The 13665-nt window shown below is 41.3% G+C and overlaps 1 protein-coding gene across 1 annotated transcript in view; it reads left to right on the forward strand.

The window, feature by feature from the left end:
• The first annotated feature begins 7025 nt into the window (after positions 1–7025).
• Positions 7026–13665, forward strand: part of LOC124718916 (pneumococcal serine-rich repeat protein-like) — a 282270-nt gene continuing 275630 nt past the window's right edge. Inside the window, exon 1 of the mRNA XM_047244570.1 lies at positions 7026–7203. The gene's annotated coding sequence lies outside the window, so the exon portion shown is untranslated. The remainder of the gene's footprint in view (positions 7204–13665) is intronic.

Genomic DNA, 13665 nt, shown 5'->3' on the forward strand with positions numbered 1-13665 from the left:
GCTTCAGGAAAGAGCTACTGCCCAGCGCTGTAATCCCTTACCTCTCCATTATGCACTACCAACAGAGTAACAACAAACGCTAGCGGCCCGTGAGACAGCACCTGGAACGTTACGGGCTAGCGGATGTGTAGCCGCTACTCGTGCGACTTCTGACACAATAAAACGGGCCCCGGGCCGTCACCCTGCGGTTCGAAATCGGGAACACGCCTGTCTGACAGTGTGAGTTAATTTACGTGCCGTGTAGCCACGTTATACACCACAATACTGGGTCGATATTTCTTGCGTCGTTTACCGCACGAAAACTGACCCTCCAAACTGTAAATCACGGATTTTGATGCACTTCAAACGTTGTGTAGAGGCACTTACCCTGTGTACCTGGCTATCCGGTTTTTTAGCCACGGGCCTTTGTTTTCGAGAAAATTGATTTTTAAGTTCATTGCTCGCGTTATATATCCATAACATCAGCTGGGTTACGAGCAAGTCGGGGAAGAGCAGCGGTAAAGGTTCGTAGCTACCACCATGGAGATACCGTGTTCGAATCTACATCTACATCTACATTTATACTCCGCAAGCCACCCAACTGTGTGTGGCGGAGGGCAGTTTACGTGCCACTGTCATTACCTCCCTTTCCTGTTCCAGTCGCGTATGGTTCGCGGGAAGAACGACTGTCTGAAAGCCTCCGTGCGCGCTCTAATCCCTCTAATTTTACATTCGTTATCTCCTCTGGAAGTATAAGTAGGGGGAAGCAATATATTCCATACCTTATCCAGAAACGCACCCTCTCGAAACCTGGCGAGCAAGCTACACCGCGATGCAGAGCGCCTCTCTTGCAGAGTCTGCCACTTGAGTTTATTAAACATCTCCTTAACGCTATCACGGTTACCAAATAACCCTGCGACGAAACGCGCCGCTCTTCTTTGGATCTTCTGTATCTCCTCCGTCAACCCGATCTGGTACGGATCCCACACTGATGAGCAATACTCAAGTATAGGTCGAACGAGTGTTTTGTAAGCCTCCTCCTTTGTTGATGGACTACATTTTCTAAGCACTCTCCCAATGAATCTCAACCTGGTACCCGCCTTACCAACAATTAATTTTATATGATCATTCCACTTCAAATCGTTCCGCACGCATACTCCCAGATATTTTACAGAAGTAACTGCTACCAGTGTTTGTTCCGCTATCATATAATCATACAATAAAGGATCCTTCTTTCTATGTATTCGCAATACATTACATTTGTCTATGTTAAGGGACAGTTGCCACTCCCTGCACCAAGTGCCTATCCGCTGCAGATCTTCCTGCATTTCGCTACAATTTTCTAATGCTGCAACTTCTCTGTATACTACAGCATCATCCGCGAAAAGCCGCATGGAACTTCCGACACTATCTACTAGGTCATTTATATATATATTGTGAAAAGCAATGGTCCCATAACACTCCCCTGTGGCACGCCAAAGGTTACTTTAACGTCTGTAGACGTCTCTCCATTGATAACAACATGCTGTGTTCTGTTTGCTAAAAACTCTTCAATCCAGCCACACAGCTGGTCTGATATTCCGTAGGCTCTTACTTTGTTTATCAGGCGACAGTGCGGAACTGTATCGAACGCCTTCCGGAAGTCAAGAAAAATAGCATTTATTTGGGAGCCTGTATCTAATATTTTCTGGGTCTCATGAAGAAATAAAGCGAGTTGGGTCTCACACGATCGCTGTTTCCGGAATCCATGTTGATTCCTACATAGTAGATTCTGGGTTTCCAAAAACGACATGATACTCGAGCAAAAAGAACCGCGTGACCGCTAGGTCGCAGGTTCGAATCCTGCCTCGGGCATGGGTGTGTGTGATGTCCTTAGGTTAGTTAGGTTTAAGTAGTTCTAGGTTCTAGGGGACTGATGACCACAGCAGTTAAGTCCCATAGTGCTCAGAGCCATTTGAACGAGCAAAAAACATGTTCTAAAATTCTACAACAGATCGACGTCAGAGATCTAGGTCTATAGTTTTGCTCATCTGCTCGGCGACCCTTCTTGAAGACTGGGACTACCTGTGCTCTTTTCCAATCATTTGGAACCCTCCGTTCCTCTAGAGACTTGCGGTACACGACTGTTAGAAGGGGGGCAAGTTCTTTCGCGTACTCTGTGTAGAATCGAATTGGTATCCCGTCAGGTCCAGTGGACTTTCCTCTGTTGAGTGATTCCAGTTGCTTTTCTATTCCTTGGACACTTATTTCGATGTCAGCCATTTTTTCGTTTGTGCGAGGATTTAGAGAAGGAACTGCAGTGCGGTCTTCCTCTGTGTTTAGTATTTCAGCTTTACGCGTGTCATCCTCTGTTTCAATGCCATCATCATCCCGGAGTGTCTGGATATGCTGTTTCGAGCCACTTACTGATTTAACGTAAGACCAGAACTTTCTAGGATTTTCTGTCAAGTCGGTACATAGAATTTTACTTTCGAATTCACTGAACGCTTCACGCATAGCCCTCCTTACGCTAATCCTGCTTGTGTGTGGCTTTTTTTTTCAAAATCGACCGAATTTTTCGATTTTATTTCAAAGAATATCAACAAACAGTGTAAGGTTTGCGAAAATACGAAGGTATGTTCAGTTATTGTTGTTGTTGTTGCCTTCAGTCCTGAGACTGGTTTGATGCAGCTCTCCATGCTACTCTATCCTGTGCAAGCTTCTTCATCTCCCAGTACTTACTGCAACCTAAGTCCTTCTGAATCTGCTTAACATATTGTTCAGTTATTAATTTTTTCAAATATTCATTCCGTTTGTGGTTCACATCATATTCTCCCAATTCATCTTCTTCGTTGAAATCTATCAACTCATCATCAATAATGATCTGTATTTCGGCCAAGAAATCCTGTATTGCGATACATATCTCATCGTCAATTGCAACGGAATTGGCAGAGATCACGCTAGTCGGTGTATTTGTTACGAGATTCAAATCGCGGAGTAGATTTTCGGCGCATTTAATGCCATTTGTCATTTCGCCTTTTGATTCTTCGTTCAATTCCTTTACTTGTGGATCTTCTTCTGGATGCACTACTACAGAAACACTTGGTTCTTCCATTTCACAGAATTTTTCTAACACGCAGCACTAGAGAAGCTTTGCGAGCAACTGACGCTGGCGAACGTGAAGTAATACAACTCGCATCCTCTTAGGGACTGGGGTTCCCGTTATTGCTAACGGTATTCACGAGAGAGGGGACGATAATGGGCGGAGATCGATTTCAGGTAATACAAAAAGCGACCGTTGTAGGAACATTGGAACTCCAACTGCGAACCACAAACGGAATGAATATTTAAAAAAATTAATAACTGAACATATCTTTATAATTTTGCACACCTTACACTATTTGTTGATATTGTTTGAAATAAAATCGAAAAATTCGGTCGATTTTGAAAAAAAAAAGAAGAAAAGCACACGTGCAGGATTCGAACACGATACCTCCACAATAGCAGCAACGAACCTTTACCGCTGCGCTACGCTGACTTGCTCGTAACATATGTAATGTTACGAGTATATAACGCGCAATGAACTTCAAAACCGATTTTCTCGAAAACCAAGGCCCGTCGCTAAAAAACCGGATAGCCAGGTACTCAGGGTAAGTGCCTCTACAACGTATTTGAAGCGATCAAAATCCGTGATTTACAGTATGGAGGGTCCCCTTGTGAGTTAAAAAATGCCCGTGTAGACTTCGTCTTATAGTAATTGTGATTGCTCTGGCGCCACTCCCATCTTGACGTCGCAAGCAGCGGCTTGGGTTTCGTGCCTTAACCTGGCGACGGCATACGCTAATGCCTGAACGCGGAAAAGACTGATGACGTTATTTCAGTAGTGTTCTGCAAGGTTCGTATTCAGCTTGACTGCAGAAAAGCGCTGAAATCGCAGCGACACCAAGAAGGGCATGATTTCCCAAGAACAGAATTACAAGTAAGTAAACCCTAGATACAGGGCGACAATTATTGAACTACATGAAAAAACACTTTATTCAAAACGTACAAGTCACAACAGATATTCAAATTTAGGTTTGACTTGTTCGATATGCCTGCCATCATTGTGGATGATGTGGCGCAGACGAATACCGAAATTCTGCATGACCGCTGAAGTGTCGGAACATCGACGCTGTCGATGACCTCCTGAATGGCTGTTTTCAGCTCGGTAATGGTTTTGGGGTTACTGCTGTACGCCTTGTCTTTAATATATCCCCACAGAAAGGCATGGCAAGTGTTTAGATCCGGAGAATATGGCGGCCAACAGACGCCTATGCCAGTGGCCTCTGGGTATCCCAGAGCCAGAATGCGTTCCCCAAACTGGTCCTGCTTCGATGGGTGGAACTCCCTCCGTCTTGCATGAACCACATCTTGTCGTGATCAGGATCACTTTGGGTAATGGGGATGAAATCATCTTCCAAAACATTCACGTAACGTCAGGTAGTTACTGTGCCATCCAAGAATATCGCTCCGATTATTCCGTGACTGGACATTACAAACAACACAGTCACCCGTTAAGGATCTGGAGATTTATCGATCGCCAAATGCGGATTCTCAGTCCCCCAAATACGCCAATTTTGCTTATTAACCAACCCGTCCAAATGAAAGAGGGCTTCGTCGCTAAACCAAACCATACAGGCATACTAATTCCCATCATGCCGTACAGCCAACTGTGCAGTTTGAATGCTCTAACGCAAACCCTTTAGAAGTTATGACGATTTTATTTCATAAAGTTCAATAATTGCCCCGCTCTATGTAGCAACTGATAAGCTGCAGTACTTCTTGTCGAGGTCAGTAGTATTAAATTTGCAGTCGATTGGAGACACAGACGATGACTGTTAAAAATTCGAGAGAATCATGTGATGAATAAAAGACTAGAATCCAGACTGAAACTGAAGCTATTGCATTTATTAAATGAATGTTGGAAAAAGAAGTTAACAATTCTTGGAGAGTGGTGGAGATGATATCCCCAATTAAAAAAAAAGGTATAAGAAATGCTTGTGAAAACTAAACTGGCTACAAATTATGTGCATGGTAATCAATAAGAGACTGAAAAGAATAATTGACCCCCCCTTACTAGAGAAACAAAATGGCTTTATAAAAGGACGATAATGCAGTGTCCGCATCTCGTGGTCGTGCGGTAGCGTTCTCGCTTCCCACGCCCGGGTTCCCGGATTCGATTCCCGGCGGCGTCAGGGATTTTCTCTGCCTCGTGATGACTGGGTGTTGTGTGATGTCCTTAGGTTAGTTAGGTTTAAGTAGTTCTAAGTTCTAGGGGACTGATGACCATAGATGTTAAGTCCAAATGAAAACAGACGAGAACATAATCTTGAGACTCAAATTGCGTTTACAAATTATGCAAAAGCGTTCGATAGAGTAATACGTATGTGCTGTAGAGTGAATAGGTATGTGCTGTGGAATGTACTGGAAAGCCCAGGTTATCCAAAACATTAAATAATAGTGATAAGCAGTTTGTTTTAAATAACTAAATTTTAATTAATACAGGCAAAGGGAGAACAAAACCAGCAGGAATACAGCAAGGGTGCAGTCGCTCACTCACTTATTTAGTATATAAGCTGACGACATAGTAGACAATGGAAACAAGAAGTGAACCCAAGAATAAAATTAATTCCTAGGAAAACAAATTTAAATACTCTATTCTTTGCTGATGACCAAATAATTTTACAAAAGACGGACTATTATTTACCATTTTCTCTAAATCGCTTGGATTCAATAGATGAACTCTGTAACTTGAACACATCAGAGAATAAAACCAAAGTTATGTTTTTTTTAAAAGGAGAATACCCAGTACGCTCTAAAATAATGCAAAATGGGAAATCAGTTGAATAGGTACCTAGCTTTCAGCTGGTAGGGTGTGATGTAAGTCATGAATATGGTTATGACACCTCCCTAAGTTAAATATGTTTCATATGTCATGTGGCACTATACATAGAACATTAGCCAGTAAAAACTGGAAAGACACAAAGGTAATATTCTACAAAGTAATGCCAATATCTATGCTCACACACGGAAGTGAGACCTGGACAATAACTAAGAAAGACCAAAGAAGGAAAGTAAAAGGACATATCCTGAGAGATAAAATGAACATTTCTGAAACAGGGAAATAGTTAAATACATTTTCCATAAATGAAAGATAAGGAAACGGGATACCAAAACGAAAGAGGGGCAGAAAGAGAAGTCTGACGTATAATATCTATAGATGTGTAGGACAGAGAAATACACGAAGACCAAGGAAAAACTGGCTTTTGTGAAGACGGAAAAGAAAAAGAAGAAGGAGAAGACTGAGATTCCACGAAGCGCCAAGTGACTCCCTGCGCTCCCTGATCCCTCCCCCCCCCCCCTCCACCCCCGCCCCTAACTTGTTGCTCATTGTAATGACAAAGACTGCAGAGTTTCCAAAATATTGACAAATGGCTGATCTGGAAAAGTAAATCAGGGAGCTGTAAGATTTATATGAAAGCGCTATTTGGTACTTTGAAGAAATGAAGTTCCTGATCTATCAAGAGACGCCAGGTACCTTGTTGTCCACAATAGCAGAAGAGAGTGAAGGTCATAGTTTCACGGCAGTAAGCAAAAGTATTTATACCGCTATCAGGAGTTCACAGGAGTGACCAATTAAAGCCGAGTTCCTGGTGACGCATCCCGGACGTAAACATTACGCAACAACATCGTTGAGCATTCGTAGCTCGCGCTTTCGAATTTGTGAGAATCGCTTTACTTTGAACTTCATAGGGCGCCTGTGAATCGTAATAATCTCCACCAGCATTTTTTTTTGTAAGAACAAACACCAAATAACGTAAGCTACACCGTTAAACGAGCGAAGCTATTCCCACATGTGCGGGCGCCCCAGCATCCCGGAAACGTGCCTTGAAGTGGCGCATTATCGCTGGCGCGCTTCCTGCGCTCACGCCGGTGGAGCCAGCCTTGTCGCTTCGGCGCGTTATCTCTGACCGACGCTAGCGCCTCTAGTGGCCGGTGCGCTGACTACGCCACGCCGATCGCGGACGCGAGTCTAGTTCAAATGTGGCGCGGACAGTTCTGAAACTGTTGCTGGCAGTAGCGGAGTGCGAATTGTGAACACACCGAATTAAACGCACGCGAGTGGTTCTAAAAACGAGTTTAAGCCGGACAGTGCTTCAACCGTCAAGGGAGATAAGAGGCTTTGGCTGCGCACATACATTGTAGGTAAGTTGTCATGACAACAAAGGTGTACTACATACATTATTGTTTGTACGTGTAACAGGCTTAACACCTCCAGCGAGAATAACAGCGGGTCTTTACTATACCGAAATTGCCACTCGTGTTTCAGTATCTTAAGTTAGGTATTCAGTAACAGTGCGATTTTTCTGTGCAAATTTCCTGCTGTATATCTACAGTGTCACGTTATGTTAATTAACCGGTGTTATTGAGATTAAAAATATCATATTTGCTCTTATGTTCTTCACATCTGATATACTGCCGCGATGTAAGTTTCTGTATTGCATATTCCTTATAACTTTTGTGTGCATTAATCAACCGTTTCAAAAGCCGATGACACCGCTTACAAGATCGTAATATGCTAGATTATATAGAGATGTGCAGTTTTCAAAAGTCTGTGTTGCGTGTCATTGAGATGCTTATGAAGAATCGTAGTGTGTATGAGGTGTGTTTTTGATCGTACCAGAGCAGGCAGATGTTTTTCCGCTGCAAAACTATTATTACTAGATCACAAAATTGTCCTTCGTAGTATTAATATTATCCAACAGAGCTATATCTTCCCTGATTTGATTAGAATTATTCGAATTCCGTTTATTTATATTTGAATCGTTGCACTGCGGATGGGTAAACATTCATGTCTGCCGTATTTTTCGCTTCGTTCTATAGTTTTTGTTTTATTTGTAGGGAAGAAAATCTGTGATATTCCGCAAAACATGCGTTTGTTCAAGAAGGTAGTATTAGTGTTCGTGTCACTGTCGTAAAAGATAAAATTAGTTTACAAACTTGTCGACATAATTACGTAACAAAGATTAATAACATATTAGACACGTGTTGAGTGAATTCGGCAGCAAGCCATTTTAAAGTGATAATTCATTCCTCAGCGGCTCCACGAATCACCTTTGGATCCATCTGGGGATCGGGAGGAATTTGCAATACTCTCCGTCTTCTTTGACTATTGTTGTTGTGGTAATGGCTGCTCAGAAGATATTTGTTATTGCGTATTTCGAATTAAATTTGTTTATAGCATTAATCATGTATTTTTGTTATTTTCGAGGGAAATAACTTAAATCTCTGTTGCGCTTGAGAAAAAATTCTGTCTCGGCGGGAATTATTATATTTTGCTGATTTATCAGCCTTTTTCTTTTCGATCGTACTGATTCGTGATCTCCATTACATCCACAGATTTCTTGGGATGCTTGATTCGTTTTCCTGTGTATACATAGTTACATTTCTTCTTGTGAAATGCATTTCGATTTACTAGTCGTCCATAGATGTATTGGTAACTGAATACGTGTATCGTAATCTCTATGTGATCCATATAGCGGCAAGTATATTTAGCGACATTAGCTTCGATTTCTTCACGGTAAATAATTTAACTTACTTTTCAGTTTGCACTCTGTGTCGTGGTCTACATTGCAGCGGTAATACAAGAGCTTCTTTTACGACATTGGAATCGTTTATTAATCCGTAACTGTTTCTATTTTGCGTCTATGCTGAGCATTGTAGATTTGTGACTCGAAATATTTCCATTCTCGGTGCTGTAAATTCTTGTAACTAACAGTGACTTTTCTTTTATGTTTCAAAGTATTTCATAACATTGAAAAATATATTTTTTTCAGATCCTGCGCAATCACTTTAATTTTTTTATTTCTACAAAAACATGTTATCGTTGCGTACTTGAATTAATTCGATGGTATCCGTAGTTACTGAATGAGTTTTTTATAAATGCAAGAACTGCCTTTCTGCATTATTAATTATCTGACAGACACGCTGTAATTATTTGACAGCCATGCTGCTCTTTGAAGTTTTCCAACGGCACGATGTACATGGGCAATAGAAATCACATATTGCCGAAAATACAGCCCAGCACTGTATTCTAGCTGACAACAGGATTTGCAGCCATATGTCGGCAACATTGCTGGTAGTGTTAGCTGCAGTAATTTCCGGCCAAGAAGTGTCAATACAGAACGTCGCGAACTAGATGAAAACGAGCTCCTAATAAAATACGCGTTGGTTTCCTGCATTTGCATTGCGCAAAGAAAAACGTTAGCCAGAAAAAGAGAAATCAGACCATGTGAAAGTGTTATTTTTCTGTAAGCGAAGTGAAACTCCCCGTGCAGTATGCACACATCATCCAGTATACTGAAACACGATTTTGAGTTTACTGTCAAAGTGGTAAGACTAATATCAACATGTAAAACAGACTGTATACCAGTTTTCAACGAGACTGGTGACCACCTTCGGCTTTTGACTACTGGTGATCCATGAATGTTTTTTTTTATTATTTATTTACTTTGTTTAAATTTTTATTGTGGCCTTCGGACTCGATCCGCTCAGCCACCCTCCAATACATGGTATGTCACACTTTAAACGGTAAATCCGTTCACATACATCATAAAAACATCCAAGACAAACATTGAATATTTACACTGGCCTATACAGAACAGTTGCCAAAAAGTGATACACAGCGAGCGATAAAATATGAAAATCTCACGCGTGGTTTTTGAAGGGCAGATGTTATATTGCGGGTTGCATAAAACTACATCAGCCGTGTGGCAGCTGAATCACCCTGGTTGTGTATATACGATGATACATCAGTTCATGCACTACGAGTAGTGACTTCGCACTTGTAGGTGAGTGTTGTCCAGCACTGCAACAATTCAGTTCTCGTGTATCGCAGTGGCAGCCGAAAATGATGCCCTCCTCCGGGTGAGGGTCGGGGGGGGGGGGGGGGGGGGGGGGCGGAATCAATCAGTTGTAGCCGATACGAGGTTCAGATGGAACCGTTCATGGTTAAAGCGGAGTCGGAACATATTAACCATAAACTCCTGTGGTACAAGTCACTGTCGCGCATGCACATGTGGTAGTATAGCTGCATAAGTGGCGTCAACTAAAAAGACTTGCAAAACGGCGGTCGAACCCCGAAGACGATATCCCGGCCAATAAGTGCCATACGTTCATACCTTCCTCCTTGTTGGTGCAATAGGCGCCTCTTGTTCTATGAGGTTCTAACCTGCTGCCGCAGAAGGTTTGTGTGATGAACATGGTCGTACGTTCTGGTCCTGTCGTGGATGGCAGCGTTTCCATCTTTCCAGAACGAAATAAACTAAATGTGCCTAAAATAGCTGAAATAAAACAAGGTGTATTATTGTGTAGTTTTATTTTTGCAATAATCACACTGTGTGAGATATTTAGGAGGGAGAGGGTAAAGAAGTATACAAAAATGCAGGTAAGGTAGATATTGTTAGGCAAGTCTTAACTATATGGAAAAAAATTTGATCAAATTTTATACACAGATAAGCCAATATGTAATCAGTCCTGATATTATTTTGACGTATTTGATTTTTATTTTAGTTTCTTTGGATCCAAGATCTTGAAAAATAATCTCTTCAGATCGTATGAGGTATGTAATTCTGCTTAAAATAACTTCAGGAAATAAATGTTGCACGGAATTTTGCATCATTTCGTCAATACGTGTGCAACGTTTCATTTTAATGGCGTTAATAGCCCGAGAGAAAACGTATAGATATCAAAAAACGTAAAGTTGCCAGAAAGTACAACAGAACAGAGAGGTGTAGAAGCGTGCCTAGCGCAGTTCATGAGAGAAATGTACTGGGTGGTTATAATTAAAATGCAGTTGTAATTATCTTATAGTAGCGAAACTTGGTAGGTATGCATTCTTTGCGGAAATTTTATATCTATACATGTTGTTGTTGTTGTTGTGGTCTTCAGTCCTGAGACTGGTTTGATGCAGCTCTCCATGCTGCTCTATCCTGTGCAAGCTTCTTCATCTCCCAGTACCTACTGCAACCTACATCCTTCTGAATCTGTTTAGTGTATTCATCTCGTGGTCTCCCTCTACGATTTTTACCCACCACGCTGCCCTCCAATACTAAATTGGTGATCCCTCGATGTCTCACAACATGTCCTACCAATCGATCCCTTCCTCTTGTCAAGCTGTGCCACAAGCTCCTCTTCTCCCCAATTCTATTCAATACCTCCTCATTAGTTATGTGATCTACCCATCTAATCTTCAGCATTCTTCTGTAGCACCACATTTCGAAAGCTTCTATTCTCTTCTTGTCTAAGCTATTGTATCGTCCACGTTTCACTTCCATACATGCCTACACTCCATACAAATACTTTCAGAAACGACTTCCTGACACTTAAATCAATACTCGATGTTAACAAATTTCTCTTCTTAAGAAACGCTTTCCTTGCCATTGCCAGTCTACATTTTATATCCTCTCTACTTCGATCATCATCAGTTATTTTGCTCCCCAAATAGCAAAACTCCTTTACTACTTTAAGTGTCTCATTTCCTAATCTAATTCCCTCAGCATCACCCGACTTAATTCGACTACATTCCATTATCCTCGTTTTGCTTTTGTTGATGTTCATCTTATACCCTCCTTTCAAGACACTGTCCATTCCGTTGAACTGCTCTTCCAAGTCCTTTGCTGTCTCTGACAGAATTACAATGTCATCGGCGAACCTTAAAAAGTTTTTATTTCTTCTCCATGGATTTTAATACCTACTCCGAACTTTTATTTTGTTTCCTTTATTGCTTGCTCAATATACAGATTGAATAACATTGGGGATTGCTTCCCTTTCATACCCCTCGACTCTTATAACTGCCATCTGCTTTCTGTACAAATTGTAAATAGCCTATCGCTCTCTCTGTATTTTATCCCTGCCATCCTCAGAATTTGAAAGAGAGTATTCCAATCAACATGTCAAAAGCTTTCTCTAAGTCTACAAATGCTAGATACGTAGGTTTGCCTTTCCTTAATCTTTCTTCTAAGATAAGTCGTAGGGTCAGTATTGCCTCACGTGTTCCAACATTTCTACAAAATTCAAACTGATCTTCCCCGAGGTCGGCTCCTATCAGTTTTTCGATTCGTCTGTAAATAATTCGCGTTAGTATTTTGCAGCTGTGACTTATTAAACTGATAGTTCGGTAATTTTCACATGTATCAACACCTGCTTTCTTTGGGATTGGGATTATCGTATTCTTCTTGAAGTCTGAGGGTATTTCGCCTGTCTCATACATCATGCTCACCAGGTGGTAGAGTTTAATCAGGACTGGCTCTCCCAAGGTTGTCAGTAGTTCTAATGGAATGTTGTCTACTCCCGGGGCCTTGTTTCGACTCAGGTCTTTCAGTGCTCTGTCAAACTCTTCACGCAATATCATATCTCCCATTTCATCTTCATCTACATCCTCTTCCATTTCCAGAATATTGTCCTCAAGTACATCGCCCTTGTGTAGGCCCTCTATATACTCCTTCCATCTTTCTGCTTTCCGTTCTTTGCTTAGAACTGGGTTTCCATCAAAGGTCTTGATATTCATGCAAGTGGTTCTCCTTTCTCCAAAGATCTCTTTAATTTTCCTGTAGGCAGTATCTATCTTACCCCTAGTGAGATAAGCCTCTACATCCTTACATTTGTCCTCTAGCCATCCCTGCTTAGCCATTTTGCACTTCCTGTCGATCTCATTTTTGAGACTTTTGTATCCCTTTTTGCCTGCTTCATTTACTGCATTTTTATATTTTCTCCTTTCATCAATTAAATTCAATATTTCTTCTGTTACCCAAGGTTTTCTACTAGCCCTCGTCTTTTTACCTATAAGATCCTCTGCTTCCTTCACTACTTCATCCCTCAGAGCTACCCGTTCTTCTTCTACTGTATTTCTTTCCCCCATTCCTGTCAATTGTTCCCTTATGCTCTCCCTGAAACTCTGTACAATGTCTGGTTCTCTCAATTTATCCAGGTTCCATCTCCTTAAATTCCCACCTTTTTGTAGTTTCTTCAGTTTTAATCTACAGTTTATAACCAATAGATTGTGGTCAGAGTCCACATCTGCCCCTGGAAATGTCTTACAATTTAAAACTTGGTTCCTAAATCTCTATCTGATACCTTTTAGTATCTCCAGGGTCCTTCCATGTATACAGCCTTCTTTTATGGTTCTTAAACCAAGTGTTAGCTATGATTAAGTTATGCTCTGCGCAAAATTCTACCAGGCGGCTTCCTCTTTCATTTCTTAGCCCCAATCCATATTCACCTACTATGTTTCCTTCTCTCCCTTTTCCTACTGATGAATTCCAGTCACCCATGACTATTAAATTTTCGTCTCCCTTCACTACCTGAATAATTTCTTTTATCTCATCATACATTTCTTCAATTTCTTCGTCATCTGCAGAGCTAGTTGGCATATAATCTTGTACTACTGTAGTAGGTGTGGGCTTCGTATCTATCTTGGCCACAATAATGCGTTCACTATGATGTTTGTAGTAGCTTACCCGTACACCTATTTTTTTATTCATTATTAAACCTACTCCTGCATTACTCCTATTTGATTTTGTATTTATAACCCTGTACTCACCTCACCAGAAGTCCTGTTCCTCCTGCCACCAAACTTCACTAATTCCCACTATATCTAACTTTAACCTA

The sequence above is a fragment of the Schistocerca piceifrons genome, chromosome 10 (assembly GCF_021461385.2).
Source record: "Schistocerca piceifrons isolate TAMUIC-IGC-003096 chromosome 10, iqSchPice1.1, whole genome shotgun sequence".
Classification (NCBI taxonomy): Eukaryota; Metazoa; Arthropoda; class Insecta; order Orthoptera; family Acrididae; genus Schistocerca; species Schistocerca piceifrons.